Here is a 17,452-nt window from a genome sequence, read left to right on the forward strand (position 1 = left end):
ACTAAATTAGACCTATAATTAAAATTGATTTGAACCCATTCCAACAAGGTTTAAAAGTAAGCCATAAAATGATTCATTTGATGCTAAGTAACTTAATTTCCTATCAGGATAAACTCCATCGTATTTAAAGGAATGAAAATAATAAGCAGCAAGGATATAAAATTTTCATTATCTGGCATCCAATAAAAAAAAATCCAGGCATGCAAAAAGTAGGAGAAAAAAAGAAAAAGTCAATCAGTAAAAATAGATCCAGACACAACAGAAGTAATAGAATAAGCCAACAAAACCATTAAAACAGCTATTGTAGATAGGCTGTAAATTTACAAGATAGAGGAAAAGATGAACCTGATAAATAGGGTCTTAAAAAAGATTCAACTGGATTTTCAAGAGATAAAAAATGCAGTATTCAGATGAAAAGCTCACCAGGTGAGATTGAAAACAGATTAGACACCTCAGAAAGAAAAAAAAAAAAAAAGATTGGTGAACTTGAAGACATAACAACAGAAACTATTTCAAGTGAAGTATAAAGAGAAAAAAAAAAGAAGAAGAAATGATTTGGACGCTGGTGAGTTGTGGTATAACAAAGGATCCAGCATATGTGAAAAAGGAGTTCTGAAAATCGTCTAAATTTGGCTAATAAAGCTGAAAATTGTCTAAATTTATGAAAATTACATACACAAACATACACACACACACACACTCACTCACACACATAAGCAAGCAGGGTATTAAAAGTATGCCAACATATATCTTGATAAAATTGGTGAAAACCAAAGAGAAATAGAAAGTCTCAAAAGCAGCCAAAGGAAAAAAGATGATGTAGAGTAACAAATATAAGAACGACAGCAAATTTCTTATCAAAACCAATACAAACTGAGAGAATGAGAGAGAGAGAGAGAAGCCTGTAGCAGATATAGAAGATTTTCTCTGAGTCTGTGGCTTGACTTTTTGTTTACTCATATGTCCTTCTAAGAGCAAATTTTAATTTTGATAAAATCTAATTTATTAATTTGTTCTTTATGGTTTTTCTTCTGGTTTTCTATCTAAGAAATATTTGCATAACCCAAGATCAAATGCTTTTCTTTTACATTTTCTTCTAGAAGTTTTCAAGGTTTTCCTCTTGCGTTTAGGCTTCTTATCCATTTTGGCCTAATTTTATAAGATGAGCTAAGATAAGGTAAGATTTATGTTTTTATATATAGAAAGCTGACATTATTAATAACTAGAGAAATAAACATTAAATGCAAATTAAAACCAGGGGTAAATAATGCTACATACCCATAAGAAAGGAGGAAGTTTTAAATATCCAGAATGCCAAATGTTTGCAAGGATGTGGAATAATTGGAACTCTCATGCATTACTGATGTGAATGCAAAATACAGTCTCTTTGGGGGAAAAATGGACAGCTTCTTATGTTTCCTAAATATACATTTATCATACAGCAAACCCAGTTCCTAGATATATTCACCAAGAGAAATGGATACGGGTGTATACAAAATACTACTGGAATTTTTGCACCAGCTTTATTCATAATAGCTCCAAACCGGAATGTTTATCCATTCACCATATGTCCATCAACTGGTGAATAGATAAATAAATTTTGCTCTTTCCTTGTAGTGGAATTTCACTCAGCAATAAAAGGAAACAAACTACTACAGATACGTGCAACAACATGGGTGAATCTCAAAAGCATTATTTTAAGTGAATAACGCTTCCATTTGTATGAAAGTCTAGAAAAGGCGAAACTAAATGATAGAAAGATCAGTGCCAGGAGCTGGCCTAGGGGCCCGGCAGGCGAAAGGATATGAGGGAGTTTTCCTGGGTGGTGAAAATCACTAGATCATGATTATAGTACTTGTTACGTAACTATATTTTTCAAAACTCATTCAGATTGTGCACTTAACATTGGTAAAATCTATTGTGTATAAATTATATCTCAATAAATCTATTTTAAGGAAAGACTTAGGAATACATGACACCCCCAATGCTTCCATTTCAGACATCAATGAGTATGTGTACTCCAGGATCCCCCAGCTAAGTAAGTGCTGCCACTAGCCATGTACCCAGATGCTTCTTAGCAAATTCCTAGCTCCCGCTCAGTACAGAGCCTCCCAGTCCTTTGAATGAAGGAAAGCCTGGACACCCCCGAGAAGACCTGATAACATTGTCTATAAGCCAATCTTCCCTTTTTCTTGCCCGAAACAAACATTTAACTGCTTACTAACTGCTTTGTAGAAAAGAATATTCCCAGATCTTTTGAGCCTTGCTGTTGCTAATTCTAAGAAAAGACTAAATACCTGAGGACTCAACAGCCATTGCAATTCACATGTTACAGTGAGGGCTTCTGAAAGTCAGAAATGAATTTTATTTCAGTATATTTGTGAAAGGCCCAGTAAAAATCCTGAATCCACACTGTATTTATAAGACTGTAACAAATGTACTCCCAAATTTACAATGGCTGAAACACAATAAAAATCTATTTCTCACTTACATAACAGTCAAGGCAGGTGTTCCCGGTACCTTAGGACGCAGGCTCCTTCCTTCTGAAGGCTCTTCCACATCCCAGAACCTTGTCTGCACCCAGCCTATGGGTGGGGAAGGCACATGAGGGGCCAGGCAAGTTTCCAGAAAACCTTAGAAGTGGGACATCATGCCTGTTCACATTTTTTTTTAACAAAATCTGATAATGGGATCATCTCTGTATGCAAGGATGGCAGAATATATAGCTTAACATTTTATCAAGGTTTTAATGACAATCTAGCAATTTCTGTCACAATGCTGTGCTTTTTGTCCACTTGCTAAATATATACTACAGAGAGAAATACTGAGAACTGGCAGTTCTCCCGCATGGGTTTCCTGACACATTGGGTAAGGGCTATTGCAATAAGACACCAAATGGAAACCAGTGAGCTCTTCTTCCAAGCCAAAATTATGAATCAAAGTAATCTTGAATTACCGTGAAACTACAGTATTTAGTGCCTCTATCAAAGACTTAGAAGATGCAAAGGTGGTGACATTTTTTAATATTCCTTTTTAACTATCCTGTGCAGGTGACAGGCCCTGGAAAAGAATAAATGAGTGTTGTCTGTTAATCTATTTTAGCTACTATTCTAGATTGGTCTTTTTTACTTGGGTAAATGAATATAGCTTCTGATAATTAATAAGCAGCTATTGATTTGGTGATATTTTTTCTTTTATCTCTATAAATGTAAAGCAATGGAAACAATTTTTTACCTGAAAAAGATCAGAGTACAAATTCCTCCTAGATGATATTTACTCTCTAATGTTTTCTATAATTTAGTCCACAGGAATATTAAAGTTTCTATTCCCCAAGGAACACAACAGTTGTCCATTAAGTTAATAATAATGCTGACAGAACATAGAGAGCGTGATGCAGCCAGACATGAGGAAAGCACATATATTAAAGGCTGGGCGATTAAGGGCCTACCACCTTAGCAACGTTTCTCGGAGGCCAGTGATTTGGAGACAGGTCAGAAACCCCCTTTCAAAGTAAAGAAATATTTTGTTGTACTTTGTGCCCCACCAGAAAGAAAAACATTCTGTGGGTTCTTTGGGTTTTGGAGAAAATGTAAACCTCATTTGAGTTAGGCTTTTCGATCTATTTACTAGTAATCTAAAGTATGACACATATTGAATATGGTTCTGAGACACCAAAGTTCCTCTGTTTGGTCTTGTTGGGGTGCGAACAGCTCTGCCAGAAAGGAATGGTAATCAAGAGGGACATCAGGTGAGTGTGCATTCTCTCATCTGTATGCAGCAGTGGCAAACCATGATTAGAAAATCAAGATGGAGACCCTAAAAATTTGGAGCATTGCCATGTCCTCTTCTGCAAAAAAAACTATCCTCTTATTTACAGAAGTGCTTGGCTTTCTACTCGGCCATGGTTGAGACTGAATACCTGATTATGGACTAGCAGACAATTGTGTAAACTTAACTTCCTGTCATCAATCAAGCACTGTCCTATTCTACTAGAATATCAACACCATAAAGGAAGGGGCTGGCCAGTCTTACTCACCACTCTTGCCCAGATTCTGGAATAATAGCTGACATAGAACCATTGTTCAGGAAATATTTGCTAATAGATGGAGGAAAGGAAAAAGGAAGGATGGACAGAAGGAATAAGGAAAGGGAGGGTGAGAGAGAGAAAAGGATCTAGTTACACTTGTCCAGAAACATTCTCACCAAATAGAACTTGCAACAGGATGACATCTAAGCAGGTCTCGAAGGCCCCAGTTTCCATACACTGTTCTCTCCAGATACAAGCCTGCTTACCCTTATCTCAGTGAAGTCCCTCCCACAAATCTTATCTACATTTTTATGGGAAATTTTCTAAGACTAGCTGACAGCTAAAGAAGAATAACTTCAGCCTGGTTCATAGGTTTCTCTGTGCAATTTGCTGACACCAATCATGAGTGGACCCTTGCAAAGTCACACCCCACTCTGGAGTCGTCCTGAAGGAGAGCAGACTAAATTTCAAGCAGCACATCTTTTTTGTGCACCACGGGAAAGAGGCATAGCATCAAGTAAGTTTCTATACTGATCAATGAAAGGTGGTTAATGTTTTGCCAAGGTGGTAAGAAACTAAGAAGGAATCTGATTAAAGGAATTAATCAGCCTGTGTAAGAATTATGCGTATGAACTTCTTGAAGTGGAAGTTCAAGAACTTCCGAGAGTAGATAATACTGTGTCCCATGTGAATGCTCCTTCAAAGGCCTCCTCTGTGAAAGAGGGGCTCATTCCCAGATGATACAAACCAGCCCTCTCTGAGAACATCAGCCAGCCCCTTCTTCACATACTCATCATTATCGGTGAGAGTATAACTAAAAAGCATCAGTGGCTACTTCCTTCAATAAACTTGATCAGGCCTCTGCAACTACTAATTCTCGAATACACCAACAGCAAAAATATCATTACCTTATAGATGAATATTTGAATAATCTTAGGCTAAGGAAGGCTTTTAAAGTAATATAGAAAGTCTGAAAGTCATAAAGAAAAAGAAAGACATTTGGCTTCATTTTTTAAAAATGTGTGTATTGTAAAATATATTTTAAAAAGCCAAAAAACATAGGACAAAGGGTTAATATTCATAACATAAAAAGAGCTCATACAAATTAGTTTTAAAAGAAGACCAGCAGTTAGAAAGACAAATGGGTAACGATAGAGTAAGTCATTGAGTATAGAGGAAATGCAAATGGGAAACAATCATATGAAAAGTGGAGACTAATGCAGATTATTACAAAAAAAGGTTCTGTTTAAATTCGTTTAATCCCCCTTCCCCAAATAAAAGGAGTGATAAAAGTCAATGCAGGTGAAGTGTGAGAGATGGGAACAGTTTTAACCTTGTTTCTGAAAGTGTGTACTAAATCCTCTTTGGAAATGAAACCGGACATCTCCGGCAAAATTTAAAACAACACATTCCATTGACCCATCAATCCCACTTGAAGAAATTGATCCTGGAGAGAGAGAGGCCAGGCACCTAAGGATGTTTATGGTGCCATTTTTTTAAGGGCATCAAACTGCAGGAAAGCCTCGATGTCCATCATTAGGCAAATGACTGAATAATTTACAGCATACCTTACTATGGAAAATGCTTGATTACTTTTTTAAAGCATTGACCTTTTTCTACTGATATGCAAAAAGGTATACACTGTATTATAAAACTTTTAAAAAATAAGTTATATTGTAACGTGTATAGTATTTCCTTTGATATACAACAGGTGAGTATATTCATGTGCATATACAGAGAGGAATGGCAGAGTATAGAACAAACCTGAACTATATCAGAGTGTGAATGTATGTTTGGTGTAATAGGGAAAGCTACAGGGAAAGAGAACCTTTTCAGAATGTTTTCTGTTGTGTCATTTAACTCTCTGTGACTTTTTAAAAAATCTACTAAAGAATTTTTGAAGGAAAATTACAATTTAAAGTGCTCAATACTTCTCTGTTTTTCTTTATTTCTACTTTTACATAATTGACTCATTAATGTTTATTGAGTGAAAGTGCACAGAGAAAATCAGTCATTCTAGAACAATTGCCTTCTAAGAGAAGACTTTAAATAATGCCACAAATTGTTCAGGAAAAGCTCTTATTTTTTTTCTGCTATGATTTAGCTGCTAATTATTTGGGCCTGTGTTTTAAACCTATGACTGATGATGCCCTTGAGGTTTTTTTTTTTCAGCATGAGAGACATTTGTTTTAAATTTTTTCAATTTAACAAAAATACGCTTGATCCGTAGAAGAAACTACCCTGGCCGGAATACCTCTTACTACATTAAGGTCACATATCATATGACTATTTAAATTAGAACCAGAAACTTATGTCTTCCTGTTTCTGGAAAGCTTTTCAAATGTTATCTCAGGATAAATAAACTCTTATAAAAATTCAAGATAGAGTATAGACCGGTTTTCCATCTCAGAAACATACATGTATGTGCTAGATCTTGATTTTTGTTTTAAACTGCTTTGTGAAAAATGGTGGTGTTCCCGTCTAGGGAGGCAACAATGTATTTCTGTTGATCTAAACAGTTAATTTATATCACATTAAACTCATGATTTCCAAATGTTCAATGTGTAATTCTATACTATATTTATATGCTTAAATAAAAGATTTACTTAAATGTGTGTGTGTGTATATGACATACATATATATTTGAGATTACTTCAAACACTTTCTAATTTCTTAAGGAAACCTTGCTTTTGAACAAAATCCAACTATAAAGGCTCAACTACAATACAGAAAAATTGGTAGGTAAAATAATAACATCAAACAGCTGTGAATAAATAGTGTATAGTTAACAGATTTTACTTCTTTTTCTTCTTTTTGTTATCCAACTAAAATGGTCCCCTTTTTCAAAAATGAGAAAAAAATAATTTTAGTAATTAAAATATTTGTATTAGGTTATAAATATTTATGGATTTAATTTCACATTCTCTGTGAAAAGCTTTCATGGACTTAAGGTATTCTCTACTTAAATGATATTAAAAGACTCTATAAATTATAAATTAACCTGTAGCTTGTTTAATGTGAATTACATGAAATCTGAAAAAAAATATTACAGTAATGTATTTACTTTATATACAGAATTTTATAAGAGAAATGAAGAGAAAAGGAAGAAAAATTTATAGATGGACATGAGCCCCAAAGCCTTGCACCTACTGGCATAGTTTATTCAGATTTTCTTGGCTGTCTAGGTTCTATTATAAGCCCCCAGGGCAAGGGCTGCATCTGCTCACTGTCAGCACTCAACAAATAACAAATAGTACTATTAACAGCAGTACATGTGGGTAGAATATGTATGATTATTATTTTTTTAATAGCACTATTCAACAGAACACTAATTGGATTGTCATCCAAGATTTTCTTGATCTTGTCATATGAGTATTATGCTAAGAAATGCTTAAACTGGTCATTTTTACTTTTGAAAATACAGCTTAATGAAAAAGCAATTTAGTAAATTGTTAGGGGCTGTTTTACATCACACGGTGTTGTGTTTCCACAGAACAATTCAACTGAATGGAATTCCCCAGGAAGTTGAGTCTAAGCTGAAATATAAAATTGTTGCTGCCTGAAAGGTTGCATGCTTGTCGGATATGCAGAAATTTCTAGAACAAGCAGCATTCTTTCAGACACAAAACCCTTTTCCATATTTACATCTGAACCCATCCATTGATAATTAGTGACTTAATGTAAAAATTAATTTGGCCGTTTTTACTAAATTTGATCAAATCAATTTAAAGATATATTTACACACATAGTTGAGTCAATAAAACCACTTTCTATTGGATTTTCTTGTTTTTATTCATTTTATTATCAAGCAATCCAAAAGAAATACGGGTGAGGTTAAAACACTTGATAGGTCAAATCAGTCTGAGTTCTCGTATTGGTAGAAGTATAAAGTAAGGAACTAAATAATAACTGCTTTTGATTACTAGTATTTTTATTTGATGTCTTTCCTACAGTTTCCTGCTCTATGCTAAAATCACCTATCCATTCTTGCATGTTGTCTAATTTTTCTATTAGAACCTTTAACATATTATTCATAGTTATTTTAAATTCTCTGTCAGTTCTAGCATCTGGGTCATATCTGAGGCTGGTTCTGGTAATTACTTTGTATATTCAGACTGTATCTGTTTTTGGCTTTTCAAATGACTTGTTATTTTTGTTGGAAGCCAGACATGTTGTAAGGTTCTGACACAAATTTCACCTTATGTTTGAAGATGAGCATAGCCTTTTTTCCCTCTACACCTTTAATGTGGGGGTTCGTGTTAATCTAGTCTAACGAGGGGTTGAGTTGAAAGTTTGGTGTTGCTATGGTTACCCTCAGCATACCAGAAGCTTCGTATTTTACAGTGATGCCTCATATTTAGGTGTGAGGTAGTTCACCAGACAGTACTCTCAATGTCCAAGCCGCAAGGAGGAGAATCTGTCTCCTGCAGCAATCCCAGTTGTATTCTAGTTCTTTTCACTGGGTGTTTGTTGCCTTACTGGTGGGAAGCAGGGGAGGACAGTCCTTCTCTGATGTTCCGATTAAGTCTCAGTCTTAGCAGCCTCTATGAACTTGTGGAATGTGGCTTTCTCAATTCCCTCTGTTCATACAGCATAGGGAATATAGTCACTGTAATAACTATGTAAGGTGTCAGATGGGTACTAGACTTATCAGGGAGATCACTTAGTAAGTTATATAAATGTCTAATCACTATGTCTAATCACTACACCCAAAACTAAGATAATATATTGTATGTTAACTGTAATTGAAAAATACAAAAATTATTATTTAAAAAAAAAAAATTGCCCCTGTCCCATTTCTACCTGTAATGCTGGGCCTAGCAAGTATTCCTGCCCTGCCCTGCCCCCAGGTAGAGCTTTTTTTTTTTCTTTTCTTTTCTCCTAGTGGAAAGTATGACAGTTCTTGTTCTTTCCCTTGCAAATTAAGCTTTTGTTCTGTAAGATAGACTGGGGATATGGAGCCGGTGGGAATTTCTGACACCAGTTATTGTTCTTCTCTCCATTTGATGTTACTGGGGAAAGATCTAGAGTTCCCTTAGTCTTTCCTTGGAACTCCTGCTGGTGTTTAGGGGGTGAAAAAGTAGCAGCCCCCTGGAGCTATATATACATTCTGATGCTAGCCTACACCTGGCCTTTAGCAATTCTTGCAAGCAATTCTTACAAGATTATATAATGTATGCCCCATGTAAGCAAACATTTTCTTTGCTAGAAAGCTGGTCACTTGGTTTGATACAGTATACTGTGAGATTCCACGCCAGTGGATTCATCACTCCATAAAACTTCAAACGGTAGTGCTCACCAAAACCCTATATATAGGAAAGGCAAACCCAAGCTCTGAATATTTATCTATTCTTTGGGGAACAAATTGCTGGCCTTTCCAGAATAAAAGAGGTCAAATGTCATCAACATGTTAGGTAGCTAGTCAGACATGAGCAACAAGGGAAACAAAGGAATAAGGGCCCAGCCTAGAGGCTGCCCAAGGAACACTCTATTGGTAGTTAGAGTATCCCTCCTGCATCCCCAGAAACAAAGGACAAGAGAGTCATTGTCTTAGCTGGCATAATCTGGCTACAGATGCCCGCACAGAAGGTACTATTCTAATTTTCCTACAATTTAAGCTTCATTATTAATACTATGTTTATGCCTGGAAGTTCATGAATCTAATTATGAGACTGAATTCTGGGTATGTAATGTGCACTAGGCAGAGTTATAGAGCAGCCAGGTGTCAATCAAAATGACCTCACTTGCCAGTTGTCTAGGAATGCCTTTGGAACCACCCATCATGGCCCAAATATAAGGTAGACATTTCTATTTCTGGGCCCTTTTTGCCCTTCTGGACTCTAAAACATACTATAATAAAACTATTAAATCTCAATGACCTGTTATTCTTTACTATGTCATTTGAGGAAGAACCAAGGGAAAATGCTAACTACACTTCTGCACCGTTCTTATCCCTCTCCTTAACGCCTGCTGTTGGGGTGACACCGAACTCTGATTGGCCCCAACAGTGACAAACAAGGCACTAATGAACCAGTTCATCTGCCAAATGGAAGTTCAATATTGGTCTTTATTGTTGGCTCTTTGGACTTTCGACATTTGTTAGGTAGATCAGCTAGTAGGAACAAATGCTGTTGGGCACATAGATAGCCTCCACCTCTGCCATCAAGGCCACTTTATTCACGTGTCCACTGTAGCAGCACTGGGGTGGCCAATGAGAGAGGCTGGCTGATGTCCCTGGCTAGGTCATCCTAATCCTTACCTCTTCTATGAGGGATGTTCTGTTGTTGGTACTACTGTACAATACAACAATATTCACAGTCCATGCCCACTCTCATGTGGCCATTCGCAAGCTTCTACTTCATATCTCTCAGTACTCCTTCTTTCTAATTTTTTCCTTTTTTTCCTTCTAGGCCCCTGTCAACCACCCAAAGCCTTGATCACTGTCAATTAGTCCTAATATGTTCTAACTTTAGGCCTCTTTTAACACAGTGTGGATGATCAGATTCATTATCTGAAACTGCTAAGTAGGAGGGTTTTCTCTATCTGTCGTCTCCACTATCTCAGGACATCCCTATGTTAGGTGGTAATTCAGCCACCATCTATTTTGCATCTAGATACTAAGTCAGTCCCCAAACAACCTTAGGCATGACATGAAGGAGAGATGCTGGCACAACAGTGGTGGGTTCCATAAAGATTAGAGTTACTTCTCATACAACTCGATTTTGCTCCCTGTCACTCCTCACATCCTAGATGTATTCCTTTCAAGTTATGATGAGTTGTCAATGGGTCTGCCCAACTCATGAGTTGGTGGGTTTAACAAGATCCAGTTCATGATAGGCAATTCTGGCTATTTCTTCCCTTACTGTCTAACAGCTGGTGCTCCATCTCTACCAACACCCACTATACATGCAAGTAGTTGTTTTGTCAAAAGACATATAGTTCCATTGCAGATGGCAAGACTAGGCTCCAGAACCACACAGAGCTTCACTGAGATTTTCCCAGTGGGGCTTTCCATAAACTCGAGACAGTCTTGTTTCCCACTTATTGACACCTCCAGTACCACAAAGGTTTGCTGGGTCGTATAGCCCAAGCTTGGACCTGCTGCAGAGCCCATTCCTTCTCCAGCCCTGCTGATATCTCAACTGTGGCCCAGCAAGACTTGTGTAGGATTTCTAACCTATATAACTCTAAAATAATAAATATATGTTGTTATAAGCCACTAGTTTTGTGGAAATTCGTTACAGCATCAATGGAAAACTAATATGAGCATATAGGAACCAGAGGCAGTAATTAAAATATTGGTTTCAACTCAAAGGACAACCGAAGGCTACAATAGGAAAAGTAAGACTGTGAGTCCAGAGATATGCTGCTAATCCATGTTTTTTTAAGCTACCTATAAGACCTTAGGAAAAATAGTTCTGTGGACAATGGGGATGGTGAAAACAATTGTTTATCAAGCAAATTTGAGTAGAGTAATAATATAGTGGAGGCAAAAATATTTGAGAATATAAATACTGATGGCTTTGAATTAAATAAATAATAGGAAGAGATTCTGATTAGAAGCTGTATCATTCTTAGTAATGAGACAGACAACTGAAATAGAACCAGCTGTGTAGATTTTTTTCCCTAGTTCATATTGAAAAGAATATGAAGAAATAAGCATTCAATTCCTTTCTCTCCAAGGCTCTCCCCCTGGTTTTGAGTAGACTACTAATTTGTTTCTTCTTGACTATTATACTTCATTTAGTTAATATTAAGCAACAAACCCTTAAAGTAAAGATGTTTGACTTACAAATTGTAGGCGAGTCAAATATCATGTGGGAAATTACTTTGATACAATAATAGCCTCCAAGTACAATAACAAAAAAGTTATCCCAGAGCTCACAGAACAGAAAGGCTCACAGACCAAATTAAAATGCTCAAGTCATATTTAGAACTCACGATAAGAAGCAAGAGGAAAGAGACAGGCAAGTTAACACATATAGGATCATATACAATTGGGATGAAGGGACCACGCTACCTGATCCTGGGGTATGCCATATTCATATAACCTGCCTTTCTCTCTTCTGCCTCTGTGTTCCTCAGTGATCAATGTGGTTACTGATATCAAAGATTAAATTTGAGTGAGAAGTCCCACAGATGAAAGGCATTCTTGACCAATGACACAAACTTCTTTGATTAGAAAGTCACAGGGACAAGTATGCCTGGTCAGAGCTGTATCTTGCCAGTTAGCTTCCTGAACAGATTTGGGTTCTACTTGTTTTCCTTGGGCAGAGGGGATATAGGCCAGAATGAGTGTCACTCACAGGTGACCAAATTAGATACTCACAAATAGTAAGAGCTTCATATATATTTCATGACTGTTAGGTATCTTTTGATTTGTTCATTCCTTTCTTTCCCTTTTCTTTTTCTTTATTGTGATATAATTGCTATACAGACTGCGCATATTTAATGTATACAATTTAATGAGTTTGGGCATATGCATATACCCATGAAACCATCACTACAATCAAGATAACAGACTCTTAAAATTATCCTTAAAAATTTCCTCATACTTCTTTTGCTGTCATTGTTATGAGAACACTTAACATGACCTTCACCCTCTTAACAGATTTTTAAGTGTACAATACAGTATTGTCTGCTATAGGCACTATGTGATAGAGCAGATCTCTAGAACTTACTCATCCTGCATAACTGAAACTTGGCATTCATTGAATTTCCCTATTCCCCCTCCCCTACCATTCTGTTCTCTGCTTCTATGAGTTTTACTATTTTAAGTACCTCATATAGGTAGAATCATGCAGTATTTGTCCTGTGACTGACTTATTTCACTTAGCATAACGTTCTTCAGTTTCATCCATGTTGTTGCAAATAGATATCAAGTGTTAGCGAGGATGTGAAGAACTGGGAGCCCTTGTATCCTGTCATTGGGAATGTAAATTGGTGCAGCCACTATGGAAAACAGTATGAGAGTTCCTCAAAAAATAAAAATAGAACTACATATGATCCAGCAATGCTACTTTTAGGTATTTATCCAAAAGAATTAAGATCCCAAACAAAGATCTGCACTAATTATTCACAATAGCCAAGATAGGGAAACAACCCAAACGTCCACCAACAGATGAATGATAAAGAAAATGTGATATATTCGTATAATAGAATATTGCCAATTCCTTTTGATGTTTAAGATAACTGTGCTACTAAGTAGTTATAATTATCAAACGCAGCCTGTGAATCCTGCCTAAGTCTAACTCTTTGCTTACTATTTATACATAAAACATCGGATTTTATTCATCTGTGTTTTACAAATTACAGACCTCTTCACATTTCATAATAGAATTCAGTATTTTGAAAGATAAATGTACATTACCCCAAGCCTCAGAATTTCCTTTTGTATAATTCCACCTGACAGTGTCGTAAGGGTGCCATCCCTCCAGTTAAACATGATTACATTATAATTGGCCCTCAAGAGCAGTCATTCAATAGCCTGAAAAATAGCTGCAAGAGCATTAGAAACTTCCGTTCTCTTGGTAATCTGAACTGTCAGTAAATAGTCAGAAGTCATTTGCTTTGTAGTGAGAACAGGAAGTGAAAGATCAGAGAAAAAAGAGACCAATAGGTTGCAGTGGACAAGAGTCAACAGAATCCATGTGTAAGCACAAGCCCAAAAAACCTTAATAAGAAAGAGCACGTTGTTGGTTTGGTAAGGGGAACAAAAACCTAAGATGAAGAAATACAGTGTGAAGAGGCGGGAAACATAGCTGATAAATATTAACAGAACTCAGGTTGGTAGGCTTCTAATTCTGAGGAACCAGTTAGTAGGCTTTCTGCCCCAATTTTCTGAGGTCTGACTATTCTGACTCCAGTAATTTTAATGATATTTAGTTTGGGAGCTTTTTCTACATTTGTATGAGATATAGCCCAGTGATTAAGGTTCCTCTGCATTCATTATAATGGAATGGACTTAATTTTTTCAAGATGTACCCAGATAATGAACTGAATATTTTCTCCATAAGAATTCTCTCAGCTCTGTGTTGGCTATAGAGTATTACTGCAATGTACCAAATAATTCCCATATAAATTTTTAAAAGGCATCAAGCAATAATATTTGGCATATAGACTTTGCATATGTTTTTTCAAGGTTAATTTATTATCAAGATGAATAAAGCTACCACCATACTTTCTTGCATTCTTCAATACAGCTAGCATATGGTGGTAATTCTAGGAAATGACTTAAATGATTAAGATAGAACTTGACAAAGAATTGGTTTTGGAAAGGATCGGCAAATAAATGGCAAGTGTACCATCACTCCCTTCTCTTATTACTATTGTTAATATTTTTAATTATTCAGAGTTTTGTTTCTCCCTAAATTCAGAAAAACACAGTTAAAAATATTCATGCCATTCTATTTCAGGTCTCACTACCAACAGATCTAAGTCAGCACTCACAATGAAACCTATCTGACACCAGTGTGCTATTTCTTCTTTGAACTTTTGCTTTAGTGCTGGCCATTTTCTCCAAGTGATTAATGTACTCTCATTAAGTTAATGAATCAGGTATTTTAATATTGCTTCAGGAATAGAAAACCTAAAATTATTGGCTTAGCGCTACTCCATACACTGATACATTTTTAAGATATATTAAAGTTGCTTATAGAAACTAAGCATGATTTAGAAAACCTCTCTTTAAACAATTACCAATCCTCAGGTATTATTAAGGAAGAAAAACCAGGAAAGCTTCAAAGAATATTATTGATAGCAATATCAAAATTGAAAGCTTCTAAAGGCCAAAATCACCCTAAAAGATAAAACAATAGACACTGGGGGAAATATTTGCAAAATATACAATACACAGAAGTGATTAACATCATTAGTAACTAAAGTATTCTTACAAATAAATAAGAAAGTCTCCCAAATGGCTGTTTATGAGGTGTTATTAGAAGGAGCACCAAAGCAAGGCTGTGCTCGGAAATACTTTTTTTTTTTTTAATGTCTAAAGCACCTGGTATTCCTAGGTGGTCTCCCATCCGGGTACTAACCAGGCCCAATTCTGCTTATCTTCCAAGATCAGACAAGATCAGGAACATTCAGGATGGCATTGCCATAGACTCAGAAATGCTTTTTCTTGTCCCTACTGAAACAATAGTATAATTTCATATATGTACAGGGTGTTTTAATCCTTAAGAATTTCATTTTAAAGTGATAATACACTCAAGAAAAAAGGATTACCTTAACATATCTGAGTTTGAATTGATTGAAAAAAAATGTGACAATTTCCGCCTTTGGTACCAGGTAGAAATGGAGCATCCTAGGCGGAATGAACAATAATTATGCAGGACCTATGTAATTATTAAGTACTCTTGGAATATTTTTCTGTTTTATTGTCTAGACTAATTATCCTAAGATCACATATGAGTCTAGGCAATATTAAGTAGTGGCTGTTATCATTGGGCAGGCATGGATGTTCACATGGAATGAAGATGAAGTACACACCACTTGGCATAGTACTGCCCTTCACCCCACCTCCCCCTCCAAGCTGTAACTTGAATGTGGCCAAGACTGTATATCTAATTAGAAATTTACAAGGTAAATAAGGGTCAGTGAGACATATTAAACTGTACCATGAGAATCCAATCTGTAAAATACACATCATGAAAAACTGTGCAGGACATTGTGAAAAACTGTGCAGGATAAATGACTTGTTTTTTTAGTAACAAAAACTGGGAGTGAGGGACGGTGAGAGGGAGGAAGAGGAAGACTCTATAGACTAAAAACAAAAACAAAATAAAAATTAAAAAAATTTAAGACACATATTCATTCACCAATCACAATTTATGTATCTTCGTTGGACCCTAATCCAAAAACAAATTGCTTAAAAATTTATGACAATTAGAGAAAGTGAACATCAGTGGGTATTTGATGACAGTAAGGATTTTTAGGTATGCTAATGATCACTTTTTTAAAGATTCCTATTTTTAAGAGATATATCATTTTAAAGTTTTACAGAAGCGATAGACTATCTATGGTGACTAATTGTACCAGATTGCCTGTGATTGAGAGGTTTCTTGAAACTTGGAACTTTCAGTGCTAAAACCAGGAATATTCTCTGCAAATGGTCGTTTCTATCAAAATTTACTGGGATAGGAGGTGTGAAGTTGGTGGGGCTTGATATAAAACTCGATTGACTTTTGGAGGATAATTGTAGAAGCTGTAGTATGTATTTGTAGATGACCCAGGAATCCCTCTTCTGGGTACCTACTTGAAAATTTTGAAAACATTCATAAAAATATATGTACTCTTATGTTCATTGCAACATTATTACAATAGCCAAGACATGAAAACAACCCAAGTGTCTTTCAATGAATGATTAGATAAAAAAGATGTTGTTCATATATATAATGGAATACTACTCAGCCTTAAGAAAAGATGAAATATTGCCATTTGTGACAACATGGATGGATCTTGAAAGTATCATGTTAATGAAATAAGTCAGATGACAAAGGACAAGAATCATATGATTTCACTCATGTGTGTGATATAAAACAAACAAACAAAAAAAACAAATGAACCAACAAAACGAACAAACAAAAAACATAGACCAGACAACGGTATGATAGTTACCAGAGAGGAAGAAGAGTTGGTGAGGTTAAAGAGTGTACAGGGCATCAAATATATGATGATGGAAGGAAAATAGACTTTGGGTGGTGAACACACAATGTAATACACAGATGATGTATTATAGAATTGTACACTTGAAACATATAATGTTATTAACCAAGGTCATCTCAATAAACTTAATTAAATATAAAATAAAAATAAAAGAATGAGATAGATTTGGAATAAAATCACATAGACCAATATTGTGTTGTATGTGGGAAGATAGAACAGATTTTACCAGTCCATGTTAGGAAACTTCTTGAAAACATTATATCTGGATTGTTTTCAGAACAGAAAGAAACTAAGAATGGAACATACTTATCATTCGTGATAATAGAATGATAATTTTGTCAGAAAACTTATTGCTTGCAATAGGCTTGTAATGACTTATTGAAAGTTCATGTATTATTATAGATGAACTCTTGTGTTATAGTACTGCTGCTAGCAGTCAACATTTATTGAGTGCCTATCACTCAAAAGGTCCTGTGAGACCTCCTGACATAACAAAAATATGAAAATTAACCATAACAAAGCAGGAAGAAGCACTCACTGATCCAGAGATATACATGAACACAAAATAAACATATGCATTTATTCCAAACTTAACATTATCTATACATCTATTAATATTTAAAATTGATGCTTGTAGGTGGATTTTTTGAAAATTTTCACATGATAAAAGAATTTTGGGGGGTTATTTCTTAAATGTTGCACATATACTTTGATGTGTACTTCTTCCTTTTTATATAATCTTCACAGTGCAAGTGA

General features: G+C 35.6%; 1 pseudogene; it reads right to left on the bottom strand.

Moving 5' to 3' along the window:
* Window positions 1–15,017: 15,017 nt before the first annotated feature.
* LOC118606045 lies at window positions 15,018–15,136 on the bottom strand (annotated as a pseudogene).
* Window positions 15,137–17,452: the final 2,316 nt, after the last annotated feature.

The sequence above is a fragment of the Rousettus aegyptiacus genome, unplaced genomic scaffold (assembly GCF_014176215.1).
Source record: "Rousettus aegyptiacus isolate mRouAeg1 unplaced genomic scaffold, mRouAeg1.p scaffold_m13_p_7, whole genome shotgun sequence".
Taxonomy (NCBI): Eukaryota; Metazoa; Chordata; class Mammalia; order Chiroptera; family Pteropodidae; genus Rousettus; species Rousettus aegyptiacus.